The following is a 6,341-nucleotide window of genomic DNA, read 5'->3' as shown; positions in this document are numbered from 1 at the left end:
TTTCTTTCTTCTTCTTTTTTTTTTTTTTTTTTTTTTTTTTTTTTTTTTTTGTAAGCCAAATTTCTAATGAACCCTGCTCTACTACTTTGTCTCCTGCATTTTCCATTTGTGGTGAATCTCTTTCCTTTCTTGTCTTTCTTTTTCCTTCCTTCCTTCCTTCCTTCCTTCCTTCCTTCCTTCCTTCCTGTCTCTTTCTTTCTTTCTTTCTTTCTTTCTTTCTTTCTTTCTTTCTTTTCTTTTCTTTTCTTTTCTTTTCTTTTCTTTTCTTTTCTTTTTCTCTCTCTCTTTGTTTCTTTCTTTCTTTTTCTTTCCTTCTCTTTCTTTCTCTTTCTTTCTTTCTTTCTTTTTCCTTCTCTTTCTTTCTTTCTCTTTCTTTCTTTCTTTCTTTTTCCTTCTTTCTTTCTTTCTTTTTCCTTCTTTCTTTCTTTCTTTTTCCTTCTCTTTCTTTGTCTTTCTTTCTTTCTTTCTTTCTTTCTTTCTTTCTTTCTTTCTTTCTTTCTTTCTTTTCTTGGAGTTGTCTGTAAATCACCTCCACTTTGCAGAGTAAGTCAAAAAATAGATGGAGAGGTGCCTGGCTGGCTCAGTTGGTTGAGTGGCGGATGTCAGCTCAGGTCATGATCTCACAGTTCATGAGTTTGAGCCCAAACCAGGCTCTCTGCTGTCAGTGCAGAGCCTGCTTTGGATCCTCTGTCTTCCCCTCTCTCTGCCCCTCCCCTGCTTTCTCTCTCTCTCAAAATACATACATACATACATACATACATACATACATACATACATAAAACATTAAAGAAAAATTTTAAAAAAGAATAGATGGATAGATGGATGGATGAACTATCAAGGTCAAAAGCAATTGAGGCAAGTTTTTACTGCACTTAAAATAAGCTTGTTTAGGGGCGCCTGGGTGGCGCAGTCGGTTAAGCGTCCGACTTCAGCCAGGTCACAATCTCGCGGTCCATGAGTTCGAGCCCCCGCGTCAGGCTCTGGGCTGATGGCTCAGAGCCTGGAGCCTGTTTCCAATTCTGTGTCTCCCTCTCTCTCTGCCCCTCCCCCGTTCATGCTCTGTCACTCTCTGTCGCAAAAATAAATAAACGTTGAAAAAAAAATTTTTTTTTAAATAAGCTTGTTTAGGTAGAAGCAACCCAAATGTCCATTGACAGATAAATGGATACACAAAATCTGGTATATATGCACAATGAAATGTTATTCAGCCTTAAAAAAGAATGAGATCTTGTCACATGCTACAACGTGGATGTACCTTGAGGACCTTATGTTAAGTAAAATAAGCTAGTCAGGAAAAGATAAATACTGCCTGATACTACTTATATGAAATACCTGGAGTAAAGTCACAGAAGCATAAAGTAGAATGGTGGTTGCCAGGGGTTGGTAGGAAAAGGAAAGTGGGAAGTTGTTTATGGGTACAGAGTTTCAGTTTTGCAATATGAAAAGGTTCTGGAGATTGGCTGTGCACCACGTGAATGTACTTAACACTGCTGAACTGTACATTTAAAAGTAGTTAACATGGTAAATTTTATTTTCTGTGTATTTTACCACAATTAAAAAAAAAAAGAATTTATAGTGAAAGTGAGCTTCTTTACTCTGAGCAAAGGCTTTGGTTATAGGCTTGGAAGTGTGGAGGATATACTACCTGACTGCTAAGCTGCTTTTTGCATTGGTTCTTCCTACGTTATGCCTTCCGACCAGTGCTGGCTACTTCATGTGTGGGACGCAGAGCAAAATGCAAATGAGGGGCCTTTGTTCAAAGAGGAGTGCTATTGATGGTACTAAGGTATGAAGCTCTTCCTTTCTTCTGTGGACTCTCAATTTGTCATGGTGTTTCTTATTTGCTATTTACTGTCATTCTAAAGAAAAGCTAAACTTGAAAATATCACTATTCATTTTTATATTGTGCAATGACAGTTTTAAATGCAAATATTGGAGCATTTACCTTGTGTGCTGAATGGCCAAGATTATAGTTCACGTTTCACAGCTCACACGTGCATTTTTTTTAAGTTTATTTATTTATTTTTGAGAGAGAGCAGCAGCGGGGGAGGGACAAAGAGAGAGGGAAAGAGAGAGAATCCCAAGCAGGCTCTGCACTGTCAGGACAGAGCCTGAAGTGGAGCTCCAACCACCAGCCATGAGATCATGACCTGCGCCAAAACCAAGAGTCAGACGCTTAACCGACTGAGCCACCCAGGGGCCGTGGGGATTCACACGTGCATTTCCATGTCATTCTCATGAGTACAGTAGACATTCTGCACGAAACTAGCTCATCTATTTTTATTTCACTTTTTGGTATGCACACATTCTACCAGCATTCTGTACCTCCAACTCACTGATAAGTAAAGGACTCTAAAAGTCTTTTAAAGAAGGACATTGATGAGTAAAGAAGGAAACAAGATTATAGATGCCCTTCCTTTCTCTTTCCATTTGGGTCATCATTTTCAGCATAAGTGGTTGGCTGATACAGGGGAGTAATACAGATAACAAAGGATATGATAGGACTCCTTGGTTGTTTATGTTTCCTAGAGTATGATTGCCTCCCTTTTGTCTTATCAAGTTTAAACAAAAAGAATAGCCTCTTGGGGTTGGTAAGGCCTCTGATTACCCAGTTACAGAGGTGATACACTTTCATGTAATACAATACTTGAGTGTAATACACTCAATTTGCACCGCACTGAACTTGAATGCATTTTGTGTCTACTGGAATTCTGTGATCATGGGCATCTCAAATGTTCTATGCATATGGGGATGCAAGGGTGACAAGAGCAGTGGATATGGTACATATGGGTTCTGCTCATGCATGTGGTTCATTGTCCGACTGGATTTTACTTATGAAACACAAATTCAAAGATAAAATTATTAAGAATTTCAAGACCATGCCAGAAGAGCATTAACCAAGTGAGATTGTTGGGCCCCATGTGACCACAAAGTTCACATACCCATAAAGCCAGCCCTGTTTGTGACTCTACCCCTTGTTTTAGATTCCCAGAGCCCCACAGCCACCATTCTAATCCCAGCTCTCCTTACCTCACAACTCAAAGATTGACAGATTTCAAAACAGGTTTTCTGACTCTTGCTTTCTTCTCTTCTAACTCTTCTGATAAATTATTGCCAGTTTCACTTTCCTAAAGCAATACTTCCACACATGGCCTCACTGCTTCAGTCCTTCTGTGGTGCCTCATTGTCTATAGGCTCAAATTCTTTATCACAAAATTTTGTGCCTTCTACATTCTGGCCCTAAGCTGACTTTTTATGTCTCTTTCTTCCTGCACCCTTGACCTCTATCCAGATTCATCTAATCAATCCAAGCAAAAGTATAGCCAAAAAGATTGCTAACACCCAGCCTTTGTCAAAACCACTCCCTCTGTCTATAATCCAGTCTCTGGGTTTTTAAAATTTTTTTAAATGCTTTTTAAAATTGATTTCTGAGACAGAGAGAGACAGAGCACGAGCAGGGGAGGGGCAGAGAGAGAGGGAGACACAGAATCTGAAGCAGGCTCCAGGCTCTGAGCTGTCAGCACAGAGCCTGACGCGGGGCTCAAACTCACAGACTGTGAGATCATGACCTGAACTATTGGACACTTAACAGACTGAGCCACCCAGGTACCCCATTCCAGTCTCTGTTAAAATCCAGTCCATTCCTCAAAGCGAGAGATTACCTCTCCTATGAAATGCTTCCTGACCACCCCACTCCATAGTCATATCATTATAACCATTTGTAGGTGCCTGAATAATGGCCACCCAAAGAAACCAAGTCCTGCTCCCAGGAATCTGTAAGTGTTGCCCTACATAGAAAAAGGATCTTTGCAGATGTATTTAGGTGAAGGATCCTGACATGGGATTATTCAAGGAGACCCTAAATCTAAAAAGTATCTTTATTCGGAGAGGCAGAGAGAAATTACACACAGAAGAGATGACACCGTTAACACAGAGGCAGATTGGGCTGATGCAGTCACCAACAGCTGAGAAGGCAAAGAGCAGAGTGTCCCCAGAGCCTTCAGAGGGAGCGTGGCCTTGCCAACACCTGGGTTTTAGGCCAGTGAATCTGATGTTGAACTTCTGGCTTCCGGAACTGTGAGAGAATACATTTCTGTTGTTTTAAGGCATCAGGTTCGCGGTAATTTGTTACAGCAGCCACACAAAACAAATACACTTCTCTAGCCTTTGCCACTGATCCTATACACAGTGTGGCAGTACCCATTGTTTTTTACTTTGTAATTTTTTTTAATGTTTATTTATTTATTTAGAGAGAGAGGAAGAGAGACAGAGAAGGAGAGGGACAGAAAAAGAGGGAGAGGGAGAATCCCAAGCAGGCCCCATGCTGAGGGGCTCCATCCCATGAACGCTGAGATCATGACCTGAGCTGAAATCAAAAGTTGGATGCTCGACCAACTAAGCCACCCAGGTGCCCCCAGTACTCATTATTTGTTAAACATTACTTGTATCCTTCCACCAAAACGATAAACCCCTCAAATAATAAGTCCATTTCTCTAATCGACTGGCTTTTCTGTGGTACCTTACATAGTACACTGCATTTGATGCTCAACAAGCACCTTTCTTGGATGAGGTTTATTGAGATATAATTTATATATGTTAACATTCACTCTCTTAATTGTACAATTCAGTGAGCTCTGCAAATGCATATAGTTGTGTAATTACCACCACAGTGAAGATCTAGAACATTGTCTTCGCCTCAAAAGTTTCCCTTGTGCCCTTTTACAGTCAGTTTCTTCCCCTACACCTAGCTCTTGGCAACCCCTGATCTGATGTCTGTCACTGTAGTTTTGACTTTTCCAGAATGTCATCTAAATGGAATCAAACTGTATATAGACTTTTGTGTCTGTCTTCCTTCATTCAGCGTAACATTTGTAGGATTCGCCTATATTGTTGTATGAATCAGTAATTTGCTCCTATGCATGGATATACCACAGTCTGTTTATCCATTCACTAGTCGATGGCCATTTGGGCACTTCCAATTTGGAGCTGTTATAAATAAGGCAGAGATCAACACTCATGACCAGGTCTTTGCCATAAATGTTAACATACAGGTCTTTATGTAGACACATGTTTCAGTTCACTTGGGTAAATACTGAGGAGTAAGACTGTTGGGTTGTATGATAAGTGTATGTTTAACTTCATAAGAAACTACCCAACTGTTTTTTCAGAGTAGCTGTATCGTTTTGATATTCCCACCCACAAAATGTGAGATATCTGATTGTTTTGCCTCCTCGCCAGAACTTGGTATTAACAATCTTTTAAACTTAATTTAGCCATTCCAGTAGGTGTATAGTAGTATCTCATTGTGATTTATTTATTTTTTTTTTGAAATTCAACCCCATGCTTTTTGTTTGCTTTTATTTTTTTTTTAATTTGTTTTTTATTTTACATCCGAATTAATTACCATACAGTGCAATAATGATTTCAGGAGGAGAATCCAGCGATTCATCCCCTATGTGTAATACCCAGTGCTCATCCCAACAAGTGTCTTCCTTAACACCCCTTGCCCATTTAGCCCTTCCCCCCCCCACATCCTCTCCAGCAACTCTGTTTGTTCTCTGTATTTAAGAGTTTCTATATTTTGTCCCCCTCCTTGTTTTTATATTATTTTTGCTCCCCTTCCCTTATGTTCATCTGTTTTGTATCTTAAGTTCCTCATATGAGTGAAGTCATATGATATTTGTCTTTCTCTAACTGGCTAATTTTGCTTAGCATAATACCCTCTAGTTCCATCCACATACTTGGAAATGGCAAGGTTTCATTCTTTTTGATTGCCCGATTGTGATTTAGATTCTCAATTTTCTTCCTACAAACATTAAAGAATGTCCTCATTGGTGAAGTGTCCACTTCTTTTATCCATTCTTAAACACTGGATTTTTCATGGGGGGGGGGCTCTCTCCCCCTCTATCTTTCTGTAAATATATATTATATAACATATAATAATAAATGTATATCAATATAATAAATTCATGTTTATACATTACAGAATATATTAATAAATACATTATGTAATTAATATAGTGTATAATGTACTATATGATATAATATGTATTTATATTTTATACTCCAGGTATGTCCTTTATCAACTACATTTTACAAATATTTTCTCCCATTCTGTGGCTTTTCATTTATTCAGCAATATGTTTAAAAGAGCAGAAATTTTAAATTTTGATGAAATCCAGTTTATCAATATTTTCTTTTCTACCCCATTATTTCTTTTCCTTATTCAAGAAACCTTTGCCTAACCCAAGATCATAAGGATTTTTCTCCTATATTTTCTTCTAGAAAATTTATCATTTTAGCTCTAACATTTAGATCTGTGACCCATTTCCAGTTAATTT

This window comes from Herpailurus yagouaroundi, unplaced genomic scaffold (assembly GCF_014898765.1).
Source record: "Herpailurus yagouaroundi ecotype Mexico unplaced genomic scaffold, PumYag 29, whole genome shotgun sequence".
In the NCBI taxonomy this organism is placed as follows: Eukaryota; Metazoa; Chordata; class Mammalia; order Carnivora; family Felidae; genus Herpailurus; species Herpailurus yagouaroundi.
The sequence above is the reverse complement of the archived record's forward strand: the minus strand, read 5'-3'. Positions refer to the sequence as shown.